Genomic DNA, 11563 nt, shown 5'->3' on the forward strand with positions numbered 1-11563 from the left:
GAAGCCCACAAATGATTTTATACATTATCATTTCCATGTTGATATTTGTGATATTCTGAAAGTGTTAGTTCCTCAGTTGTATCAGACTCTTTGTGACTCCATGGACTGTAGCCCTCCAGGATCTTCTGTCCATGGGATTCTCCAGACAAGAATACTGGAGTGGGTAGCCATTTCCTTCTCCCAGGGGGTCTTCCCAACCCAGGGATTGAACCTGGATCTCCTGCATTGCAGGCGCATTCTTTACCATCTGAGCCACCAGGGAAGCCCCTTGAACTATAATCTACTCAACTTTTCTGTTGTTAATAATTTAAGTTCTTACTAAGCCTCCTTAAAAAAAAAAAGTCAGTGTTATAATACATAGTAGTGTGCTTTTTGTATCTTTTCCTTGAAATAGTTGGCAAGAACAGTCAAGAAACATAGGAAGCAATCAGATAAGAGAACCAGAGAAGCATGTCAGCCCTCCTACCATCATTTCCCACTGCAGCTGGATAAAGAAAAGCAAAATATAAATGTTGGAAAGCAGGGGTATAATTATCCTATTTGTAGATAAAAATATTTCACTTTTGAAATCCCTAGAGGTTCAGCTAAAAAAAAAAAAACTAAACTAGAATAAATAGTAAAAGAATTCTGTAAGGGGTATGATTCCAAATTAACATACAAAAACCAATAGTTTTCTTATATACAAACTAGAATTAGAATAGCGGAAGGAAAGATTATATACTTACAGTAGAAACAAATACTCAAAAGGACAAATACCCTGAAATTAACAAGATACATGCAAGACCCTATGAGAAGAATAGTTACATTGCTTCAGGGGTCACAAAAGATTAACTCACTTTATGGAAAGATTCTCCAAAGCACAGTTCACTGGTGTGGATTCAGCATCAGAACAATGTTATTTCTAAATGTATGTTATTTAAATTTATCTGTAACTAATAATCCCAATTAAAAATAGCAACAAAATTTTCTTCAGCAACACACAATTGATTCTAAAGTCCATGTGAAAAAATGAACAAGCTCTTGCTTGTTTCTAACCAGGAAATGCCTGAAAAAAAGTGATGAGAGAACACTATTATAATATATTAATAATTAAACTGGTGTAATTATGAGACATAAAGTCTAAAAGTAGACATAAAGAGTCATGGGTACTTCGTATCTGACAAAGGTTTCACTTCAAATCAGTGGGGAAAACGCGGTGTGGGGACAACTGTCAAGTATTAGAAAAACATAACTTTGGATTCAAACCACTGCTTTATATCAAGATAAACTCCAGATGCATCGAAGACTTAAATATAAAACATGCCCACACTAACCTTCACCACCACTGCTGCTATCATCTCCATAAGAAAGAACCACAGGATATTTCTTAGATCATACTGGAATGGGGCAATTCCAGCATGAGCAATTCTCTGTTGTTTAACACAAAACCCAGAAACCATTAAAGTAAAGTGATCAATTCAAATACACAAAAACACTTTGTTTTTAAAAACCACCATGAGAACAGTGAAAAATCAAACAGCTAACTGGGAAAAGTATTTGCATCTTATATCACAAAGGGTAAATTTCCCTGGTACACAAAAAACTGCTCCAAAACTGGCAAGAAAGATCAACAATCTGATAGAGAAATGGATTCACAGGAAAGTATGGACAAGTGATTCATAATAATAAACACGAAACTAACCTGCATAGAGATACTATTTTTCTCTTATCAGAATGGCAAAGATCCAAAATTTTAAACAAAAATATTTTTTTAATTCTGCATTTCGATGTTATAAGAGTTTTTTCTTTATTATTATTATTTGGCTGTGCTGAGTCTTCATTGCTATGCCTGGGCTTTCTCTAGCGGGAGCAGGTGGGGCCACTGTGTACTTGTGATGCGTGGGCTTCTCACTGCAGTGGCTTCTCTCGTTGCAGAACATGGGCTCTAGATCATGGGCTCTAGAGCACAGGCTCAGTAGTTGGGGGCACATGGGCTTGGTTACTCTGAGGCATGCGGAATCTTCCTGGATCAGGGATCGAAATCATGTCCCCTAACCAGTGGAACACCAGGAAAGTCCCAAAGATTCAAAATTTTGATAACACACTGTGGTGATGGAAATGGGGGAAGCAGCCCTTCTCCTGCATGTTGGAGGGGATGCAGACTCTCCCAAGTCCAGGGAAGGCACTTGGCAGTATGGATCCCCACACATACATCTTTTTAGTCTTTTAATTAAACTATAGCTCATGTACAACACTGTATGTCACAGGTGTACAATATAGTGATTCACAATTCGCTTCCCAGGTGGTGCCAGTGGTAAAGAACCTGCCTGCCAATGCAGGAGCTGCGAGAGTCAAGGGTTTGAGCCCTGGCTGAGGAAGATTCCCTGGAGGAGGACATAGAAACCCACTCTAGTATTCTTGCCTGGAAGAATCCCATTGACAGAACAGTCTGGTGGGCTATGGTCCATAGGGTCTTGAAGAGTCGGACACAACTGAAGCGACTTAGCATGCATGCTTACATATTCCATTTACAGTTATTATAAAATATTGACTATATTCCTTGTGCTATACAATATATTATGTAGCTTTCTAAAAATATATATATATATAATAGTTTGTACCTCCAATCCTCCACCCATATTTTGCCCTTCCCCTTTTCTTCTCTCACTGGTAACCACTGGTTTGTTCTCAGTTTGTGTAAGTCTGTTTCTTTTTGTTATATTCACTAGTTTGTTTTACTTTTTAGATTCCACATATAAGTGATATCATACAGTATTATACATCCTTTGCCTTGGCAGTTTCGGTCTAGAAATTCACCATGCTAGAGTAGTGAATAGTGTGTGCAAAAGGCATTCACTGCAGCATTTTTAAAAGTAAGAGACTGAAGAAAGGCCTTAAAAGTCCAAAATAGGAAAGCGATTAAATAAATTTTTGTACCTCCACATGTACTAGTTTGCTAGGGCTACCATAACAAAGTACCACAAACTGAGAGCCTTGAACAACAGAAATCTATTGTCTCAACAATTCTGGAGGCTAGAAGTCCAAGATCAATGTCAGCAAAAAGGTTGATTCCTTCTATGAGCTGTGAAAGAATCTCTTCCATGTGTCTCACCTAGCTTCTCATGGTTTTCTGGTAAATAGTTGGTGTTCCTTGGCTTGCAGGCACATCACTCTTTCTCTGCCTTCATCAGAACACATCTGTTTCCACACTGAATCTATTGCTTTAGCTGTAACCCTTGTGCTCCTGGTGGCTCAGATGGTAAAGAATCTGCCTGCAATGCTGGAGACCTGGGTTCAATCCCTGGGTTGGGAAGAATCCCTGGAGAAGGGAATGGCTACCCACTCCAGTATTCTTGCCTGGAAAATTCCATGTACAGAGAAGTCTGGCAGGCTACCGCCCATGAGGTTGCAAAGAATCGGACACGACGGAGCGACTTTCATTCTTAGTCATGCTGGCCCTGCACCTTTCGCAAAAGAATGTTGTCTATAGCCTGACATATACAGGATAGCCCATTCTCAAGGCTCTGACCTTTAAAGGTATAACACTTTTCCATCCAGAAAGTTTCAGAACAGAGGATAACGTTTGTCTTATTGGAGGTTTATAGGAACATTGTAAGCAGACCTATTTGGACAGGTACAAAAGCAAAGGATTTCACCACCAAGAAGTTTGCAACAATTAGCCACACTCCATCCTTTTAGTATAAAGGAAGTCTGAAATCTCTAAGATGGTCCTTTGGGACACTAGTCCACCCCCTCTTGCTCTGATGGCTTTTCAAATAAAGTCCCTATTCCTTGCCCCCACAACTCATCTCTCAATTTACTGGCATGTTGTACAGTGAGCAGTATGAGCTTGGACTTGGTAACACCCATTCCAATATGACTCCATCTTAATTCTGTCTGCAATGACCCTATTTCCAAATAACATTACATTATGAGGTACTCAGGGTTAGAACTTTTAAGGGGATACAATACAACCTGTAGCACCAAGAAACAACTAACATTAATGCATAAAAAGGAAGAGCTCTTTATAAAATGGTGTGGGAAAAATCTCTAAGATGCAAAGAAGTAAATGTTTCAAGTTATTTTATGCTATACTTTGTTTAAGAAAGGATGGAAAGAATATGTACAAATTAGTATATGCTCATAAAAATTTCCCTGAAAATTTGCACCAGAAACCACTAACATTGGCTGTTTGTGGGTAGGTAACTGGGTTGCTGGCAGAGAAGGTTGGGAAGGAGAATTTTCAGTGCATATCCTTTGTATACTTGTTGCATTTTGAACTATGAGAGTGTACTATTTATTTAAAATTTTAATTTAAGCACAATGAAGTCTAAATGGAATCAGACTGCCAAACTGCTTTCAGGAAGGATTATTTCAATTAACGCAGCCCCCAACCATAAATACAGAGTCATTTACACACTCATCTCCCCAGGATTAGGTTTTAGCAGGTTTGTTTTTCCTCTAAATTTTCAGGCAAAAAAAGTCATATATTGTTTAATTTTTTACCTTTACCATTGTAATTGTACCTTGCCATTTCCTCCCCTGACCACTGGCCCTACTTAGATCAAGTATCATCTTGACACCCTTTGTGGAATTTTTGTACATTGCAGGAATATGTTCTGTATTAAAGAAATATACCTTTTGAATTTGCCATACATTTTGCTGTTGTCTTCACTTTTTGCCTTTTAATATACATGATTTCCTTTCACACATGGAAGCTTTAAGTGGATGTGAAGTTTCATTTGTGGCAGGTGGTACTTTGGAGCTGCAGGACAGGGATGAATCTGCAGAAACCTGAGATATCAGAGACTTAAGGGATAACTCACAATCCCTGGGGAAAGATCTGGAAGCAACAGTAACCCTCTCACCACTCTCATTTTGGGGCAAAAGTAGATGTGTCTTTTTTTCTAGAAGTCCTGGCTAAAACTTGTATCTTCAGTGATAATCAACAATAGTGAGAACTTTTATGGTGTGTATTTTTGTTCTAGGTACTGTTCTAAGTACTTTACATACATTAATATATTAAAATTTCCCATCAACCGATGAAGGCACTGTATATATCTCCCTATATTCTAGATGAGAAAACAGAGAGAGTAAGCAAATCACCCAAGAATGTATAGCTGGGCAGTTCTGAAGCTAAGGTCTTTGACATTCTGTCCTGAAAACATCTTTGACACCTGCTGGTCCAAGCCCAGCTGCCTAGTCTCCTATTGGAGATACTATTTTTCTCCAATTGTTGCTCATGGGCCATCAAGGAAGTCCCAGGTATTGTTTTTAAAAGATAAGAGAATTGGATTTCCTGTTGTACATATGTGTTAACTCACAGTAGCATAAGGCCTTGGGGGAGTTAAAAATCAAAGGAGCTGTGTGCTTCCTTAATTTGGAGGGCCAACTCTTAGGGAATAAAACCCTGATCCAGGGTATTGATATTTCTCTTGGATCAGTTTTGGGCTCTGGGTTTCTACGTAGCTGTGTAACCCTGGTATTGCTATACATTTCAAAATGATCGTCATGATTAACTCTAGTTATATGTCTCTATACAATCTATGTTGATATATCATTATCATCCAGAGGCCATAGTTTAATTTAGGGTCCGTTCTTGGTGGTTTACATTCTATGCATGCTATGTCACTTCAGTTGTGTCCGACTGCTTGGAACCCTATGGACAGGGGTAGCCTGCCAGGCTCCTCTGTCCATGGGATTCTCCAAGCAAGAATGCTGGAGTGGGTTGCCATGCCCTCTGCCAGGGAATCTTCCCAACCCAAGGACTGAACCCATATCTCTTCGGAATCCTGCTTTGGGAGGCAGGTTCTTTAACACTAGTGCCACGTGGGAAGCCCTCTACAATATATTCTTGTAGCTTATTTTATACATAATAGTTCATACTTTTTAATTCCCTATCCTTATACTGTCTTTCCCCCGTTCTCCTTTCCCACTAGTAACCACTAGTTTGTTCCCTATATCTGTGAGTCTCTCTCTCTCTCTTTTTTTTTTGTTATAGTCACTAGTTTGCTTTATTTTTCAGATTCTACATATAAGCGATATCATATAGTATTTGTCTGACTTAATTCACTTAGCTTAATATCCTCCAAGTCCATCCATGTCATTGCAAATGGCAGCATTTTATTCGTTTTTATGGCTGAGTAGCATTCCATTTGGATAAGGAAATGGCAACCCACTCCAGTATTCTTGACTAGAGAATCCCATAGACAGAGGAGCCTGGTGGGCTGCTGTCCATAGGTCACACAGAGTTGGACATGATTGAAGCGACTTAGCAGCAGCAGCAGCAGCATTCCACTGGGCCTCCCTGGAGACTCCGTGGTAAAGACTCTGCCTGCAATGCAGAAGACCAGGATTTGATCCCTGGGTTGGGAAGACCCCCTGGAGGAGGTCATGGCAACTCACTCCAGTACTCTTGCCTAGAGAATCCCATGGACAGAGGAGCCTGGCAGGCTGCAGTCCATAGGGTCACACTAAGTTGGTCACAATTGAAGCAATTAAGCAGCAGCAGCAGCAGCAGCAGCAGCATTCCATTATAATTATATGTCCCATTTGCTTTACCCCTGAACGAGATTTGAATTGGTAGACTGAGTAGAGCAGGTTGTCCTCCCTGATTAGGTGGGTCTCATCCAATTAGTTGAAAGCCTGAATAGAAGAAAAAGGCTTACCCTCCTCCACATAGAAGAGAACTCTCCCTGTCTGATGGCCTTCAAACTAGGATGTCAGTTTTTTTCCTGCTTTTGGACTGAAACTAAAACAGTGACTCTCCTGGGTCTTGAGCATGCTGATTCACCCTGACTGTCTTAAAACTTGCTGGCCTCCATAACTGTGAAAGCTAATTCCTCATAATGAGTTAATCTCTCTTTCTCTCTCCTGCTATTGTTTCTGTTTTTCTGGAGAACTCTAATACAAGGGGTGAGCCCGAGTCTCCATCTATGCCACTGGTCTGCTTCACCGGTCCTGATATTGATCTCCATCACCATCACCATGAAACACGACAAAAGAAACGTTTTTGTTGTTCAAGTCATTTAGTCAGTCTTTCCACTACTTGTAGGAAAAGCATTCCTAACCGGTCCTGATTAATGGATATGAAATTTCTTTTTGTTCTCAACTACAGGGTACAGAATAATTACCTGGGAAGATTTACCCTCCAGAAATTGTTTTAATAGCTCTGGGTGATACCTAAGATGATATTTATCACAAGTTTTCAAGAAATTCTGTTTGCCTCTGAGAAACACTGGACTGCAGGAAATAAGGAGGCAGTAGACATAATAGTGGCTCAGATCATGAACTCCTTATTGCCAAATTCAGATTTAAATTGAAGAAAATGGGGAAAACCACTAGACCATTCAGGTATGACCTAAATCAAATTCCTTATGATTATACAGTGGAAGTGAGAAATAGATTTAAGGGACTAGATCTGATAGAGTGCCTGATGAACTATGAACGTAAGTTCCTGACGTTGTGCAGGAGACAGGGATAAAGATCATTCCCGTGGAAAAGAAATGCAAAAAAGCAAAATGGCTGTCTCAGGAGGCCCTACAAATAGCTGTGAAAAGAAGAGAAGTGAAAAGCAAAGGAGAAAAGGAAAGATATAAGTATCTGAATGCAGAGTTCCAAAGAATAGCAAGGAGAGATAATAAAGCCATCCTCAGTGATCAGTGCAAAGAAATAGAGGAAAACAATAGAATGGGAAAGCCTAGAGTTCTCTTCAAGAAAATTAGAGATACCAATGGAACATTTCATGCAAAGATGGGCTCGATAAAGAACAGAAATGGTAGGGACCAAACAGAAGAAGATATTAAGAAGAGGTGGCAAAAATACACAGAAGAACTGTACAAAAAAGAGCTTCACGACTCAGATAATCATGATGGTGTGATCGCTCACCTAGAGCCAGACATCCTGGAATGCGAAGTCAAGTGGGCCTTAGAAAACATCACTACGAACAAAGCTAGTGGAGGTGATGGAATTCCAGTGGAGCTATTTCAAATCCTGAAAGATGATGCTGTGAAAGTGCTGCACTCAATATGCCAGCAAATTTGGAAAACTCAGCAGTGGCCACAGGACTGGAAAAGGTCAGTTTTCATTCCAATCCCAAAGAAAGGCAACGCCAAAGAATGCTGATACTACTGCACAATTGCACCCATCTCACATGCTAGTAAAGTAATGCTCGAAATGCAAGCCAGGCTTCAGCAGTATGTGAACCGTGAACTTCAAGCTGGTTTTAGAAAAGGCAGAGGAACCAGAGATCAAATTGCCAACATTCACTGGAGCATCGAAAAGCAAGAAAGTTCCAGAAAAACATCTATTTCTGCTTTATTGACTATGCCAAAGCCTTTGATTCTGTGGACCACAATAAACTGTGGAAAATTCTGAAAGAGATGGGAATACAGACCACCTGACCTGCCTCTTGAGAAACCTATACGCAGGTCAGGAAGCAACAGTTAGAACTGGACATGGAACAACAGACTTGTTCCAAATAGGAAAAGGAGTAGGTCAAGGCTGTATATTGTCACCCTGCTTATTTAACTTCTATGCAGAGTACATCATGAGAAACGCTGGGCTGGAAGAAGCACAAGCTGGAATCAAGATTGCTGGGAGAAATATCAATAACCTCAGATTATGCAGATGACACCACCCTTATGGCAGAAAGTGAAGAGGAACTCAAAAGCCTCTTGATGAAAGTGAAAGAGGAGAGTGAAAATGTTGGCTTAAAGTTCAACATTCAGAAAATGAAGATCATGGCATCTGGTCCCATCACTTCATGGCAGATAGTTTGGGAAACAGTGGAAACAGTGTCAAACTTTGTGTCTTTGGGCTCCAAAATCACTGCAGATGGTGATTGCAGCCATGAAATTAAAAGATGCTTACTCCTTGGAAGGAAAGTTATGACCAACCTACATAGAGTATTAAAAAGCAGAGACATTACTTTGCCAACAAAGGTCCATCTAGTCAGGGCTATGGTTTTTTCAGTGATCATGTATGGATGTGAGAGTTGGACTGTGAAGAAAGCTGAGCACCGAAGAATTGATGCTTTTGAACTGTGGTGTTGGAGAAGACTCTTGAGAGTCCCTTGGACTGCAAGGAGATCCAACCAATCTATTCTAAAGTAAATCAGTCCTGGGTGTTCATTGGAAGGACTGATGCTGAAGCTGAAACTCCAATACTTTGTCCACCTCATGCAAAGAGTTGACTCATTGGAAAAGACTCTGATGCTGGGAGGGATTGAGGGCAGGAGGAGAAGGGGACGACAGAGGATGAGATGACCGGATGGCATCACCAACTCAATAGACGTGAGTCTGAGTGAACTCCGGGAGTTGGTGATGGACATGGTGTGATTCATGGGGTCGCAAAGAGTTAGACACGATTGAGCGACTGAACTGAACTGAGACATAATAGTAAGGTGGAAAATAATCACATTGAACTAAGAGAAAGATAAAAAACTGAATGTACTGTAAATGATTTATTTAAAGAGGCACACAGAAAAACATTCTTTATACCGGGCAAAAAGGCTAGAGAGAAATTCACTTCTGGTGGTGGTATTTTGACATTATTTTTGTTTGGTTTTCATAACTTTTATGAACACAGCTGCCTTACTCTGATGTGTGCTTTTAGTGGGGGAGACCCTACATGTACTTAGAGCAGCCTCCTTTTAGCCTCCGTGCCCATTCTGGTGATCTTCTGACTATGAATTCAGCTTCTTGATTATGAAGGAAAGCAGGAGTGACATGGCTGTCCATGCATGTGTTTCAATACCTGATGCATAAGATTTCTCATTGTAAATAAGTTAGCATTTGTATTGCTCTGTCAACTATGAGCCTGGATAATGTGAGTCAGGTAAGACAGATAAGACTGAGTTTTTGTCATCTAGACCCTGGCTTGTGTCAGGGCCCTTTGGCAGTGCTGACAGGACCCAGAAAGAGAAAATTATAAACCAACACTCACATTAACTGCAACCAACTTTTCAAGCACCTACTATGTATCAAGTGCAGGGCTTAGCACTTCACAGACCATCTCATTTAATCCCCAGAAAAATCCTGTGATGTAAATCCGTTTGGCAAAAAGCCAGGAGGAACAGAGAGGATGGATCTAGGTATAATTATTAGGAACAGAAACTCATAGGTGCAGATTCACGTGGAAAGAAAGACAGAATGTTCTAGGAAAAATTAAAGCTATAGAAACAAAAACAAAGACTGGATGGATGTTCTGGGGAGGGAGGAATGCAACCTGAGACTTCGCAGGTACAGGGGTCTCCCTAGCATAAAGACAAAATAAAATCCCCCAAGGAAAAGTAAAATAAGAGAATCCCCTGCAGAAAGAATATGGAAAATAGATTCAGTGTAACTAAAAGGGACCCAAAGTAAAATGGAGCCAGGCAGTGACAACAGGCTGAGGATTCAGTCATATATTCTGTATTCTTAGAAAAACCATCAACTGACTGTTATAAGGGCTTCTAATTCTGCTAAGGGTCCTGGCTGGAAAGCCCCTAATAAGAGCTCCAGCAACAACAAATCATTGAAAAGTTTCAGTCGAGCTGTAAGAACTTGTGGTCAGGCTGCAACGGCCATCCAAATCCCTTAAAAGCCTCCCAACTGTAGATTCTGTGGTTTCTGCTTTTAAAAATTCATTACCGGGGTGGGGGGTGGGGGAGGGGGTGCTAAGATGGCAGAGGAATAGGATGGGGAGACCACTTTCTCCCCCATAAATTCATCAAAAGAACATTTGAATGCTGAGTAAATTTCACAAAACAACTTCTGAATGCTGGCAGAGGACATCAGGCACCCAGAAAAGCAGCCCATTGTCTGCTTAAATATACACATAATTTTTGTGACTTTTTTCTTTAATATTGTAGTTTTGAGAATCCAACCTCTACTCTAGATTTTTAATCTTTGCTTTTTGGTATTTGTTATCAATTTTGTACCTTTAAGAACCCAGTCTTCAATACCCATTTTTACTTGGGAATGAGATTACTGGCTTGAATGCTGTCTTCCCCTTTTTCTCCACCAAGTCACCTCTATCTCCTCCCTCCCCTTCTCTTCTCTACCCAACTCTGTGAATCTCTGTGTGTTCCAGACTGAGGAGAACACTTAGGGAACTGATAACTGGCTGGATCTGTCTCTCTCCTTTTGATTCCCCCCTTTATCCTCTTGGCCACCTCTGTCTCCTTCCTCCAGCTTCTCTTCTCTGTGTAACTCTGTGAACATCTCTAGGGATCCAGACTGTGGAGAGCACATAGGGAAGTGATTACTGGCTAGCTTCCTCTCTCCTTTTTTGATTCCCCCTCTTCTCCTCCTGGTCACCTCTATCTCCCTCCTCCCTCTTGTCTTCTCCATGTAACACTGTGAACCTCTCTGGGTATCCCTTACTGTGGAGAAACTTTTCATCTCTAATCTACATGTTTTATCATTGATGCTGTATAGATGGAGAAGTCTTGATGCTACTGTAAGAATAAGACTGAAAACCAGAGGCAGGAGGCTTAAGTCCAAATCCTGAGAACACCAGAGAACTCCTGACTCCAGGGAACAGTAATCAATAGGAGCCTATCAAACGCCTCCATACCTACACTGAAACCAAGCACCGCCTA

Source organism: Ovis aries, chromosome 5, assembly GCF_016772045.2.
Source record: "Ovis aries strain OAR_USU_Benz2616 breed Rambouillet chromosome 5, ARS-UI_Ramb_v3.0, whole genome shotgun sequence".
NCBI lineage: Eukaryota > Metazoa > Chordata > Mammalia > Artiodactyla > Bovidae > Ovis > Ovis aries.